Source organism: Meriones unguiculatus, chromosome 6 (assembly GCF_030254825.1).
Source record: "Meriones unguiculatus strain TT.TT164.6M chromosome 6, Bangor_MerUng_6.1, whole genome shotgun sequence".
In the NCBI taxonomy this organism is placed as follows: Eukaryota; Metazoa; Chordata; class Mammalia; order Rodentia; family Muridae; genus Meriones; species Meriones unguiculatus.
In genome coordinates this window covers 31572538-31574345 of record NC_083354.1, presented here as the reverse complement: position 1 = coordinate 31574345, position 1808 = coordinate 31572538, and positions in this window count along the sequence as shown.

Genomic DNA, 1808 nt, shown 5'->3' with positions numbered 1-1808 from the left:
CTCTTGAGCTGCTGTTTTGTTCACCTGCTTAGACCCTGCACCTGCCCCACACGTGTCACCCTGGTCCTTGTCCAATCCCGTAGTCCCAGCATCCCTGAATTCCAGGATGGCACTTTATGGAAGCACAGAAGAGCTCCAGGCTGTCTTCTGTGTGTTGCCACAGGGCCTGGCCAGTGTGCCAACCAGACACGACAGCCTCAGGGCTATCCCAGCAGCCCCCAGGGTTTCCATTCAGTGTGCTAGACTTCCTCCTCCTCCTCCTTCCTCTCTCTCTCTCTCTCTCTCTCTCTCTCTCTCTCTCGATGGTAAGATGCCTGTCAGTGCTCCAAGCACCCTGTTCTCAGAGGCCCTTATCAGGAAAGAGAATCCATCTAGGGCTTACCTCCTGTAGACCACAAGGGTAGGAGGACAGGTCACAGAGCCATCTTGTCAATGCCCCAGCCTCCACACAAGACAGAAGGGGTAATGAATATCAAGAGAAGGGAGTCAGCTTGATACAAACTAGAGAGATGTGGGAAGAGAGCTCGGCTGAGGACTTGCCTCCCCTGGGTTGCTCTAAAAGCGTGTAGTCTGTGGGAGCACTTCCTTGATCCTCCACTGATGGAAGAGGAGCTGGCCCACTGTGGCGTTCTCCCCTGGGCTGGCAGGCCTAGGCTGTCTACAGAGCAGAGCAAACAGAGGCAGGGAGCAAGCCAGTGAGCTTCGGGTCCTGCCTCAGCTTCCCTCAGTGACAGACTATAGAGTATCAGATGAAATAAACCATCCCCCTCCTCCAAGCTGCTTTTGGTCAGTGTTTCATCAAAAAACACTGAAGCAAAAAGCAAATGAGGACAGCGAAGCTTCCACAAAACAAGCTGATGTACTTTGAATCTAGCTCAGTCTCCTTTCGAAGCTGTCTTTGCAGAATGAGAGTCCATGGTGTGTGTTGTGGGGAGGGAATAAGACAGTAGTGTCAGGGCGCACGTCTGAACTCATGGACCCAGCACCATAGCACCCGTTCCCCAGGAAACTCCTTCCAGTGTCCCTTAAGCTAGCGGCCAGGAAACACTGTGACCCACCAGGGCCTGCCAGGGACCACCGTACTGCAGCAAGAACTGTCTCCGCCTTCCTGAGGCTTTCCTGACCTGGCAACACACAGGGACACAAAGGGGTCCTGGGGAAAGGCTGAAAGGCAGTGTGGGTGGTGCTGAGTCACACATTCCCACACCAAGACTAAAGGTCTAGCCAGGAAACAGGAGTGAAGCTCGGAAGTGAAGGAAGGCCTGACGGAGCCTGCTGCTGGCAGGGCAAAAACTGGGGCTCATTACCACTGGGAGTCTGAGGAAGTGTCAGCCCCCGACTGCCTGTCTGTTGCCCAAGGTGTGGCCATGTCAGGTTATCACAGCTGCAGTCCAGGGTTCTGATTAATGACTCCCCCTGTTGCTGCAGTAAAACAACTACTGACAACACAGGGAGGGAAGGGCTTGTTCAGTTGGAGATGGCTCAGCAGGTAAAGAACACTCGCTCTTTCTGAGGACCCGAGTTCAGACCGCAGCGCTCACGCCCAGCGGGCTCACAGTTGCCTGTATCTCCAGTTCTAAGGGCTCTGGTGCCCTTTTCTGACCTCTGCAGGGACCTGCACACCTGTGGCGTTCCTTTATACACACGTAAATAAATAAACAGTTTAAAAACACGTTTTAAGCGAGGAGTGGTTTATCAGAGCAGGGAGGGCACGACAGCCTGAGCAGGCGGCAGCTGGTCACTGACAGGAAGCAAAGAGCTGGCAGGAGGTGGTGCAGGGTCTAAAGCCCCAAGTTTCACGCCCCCCC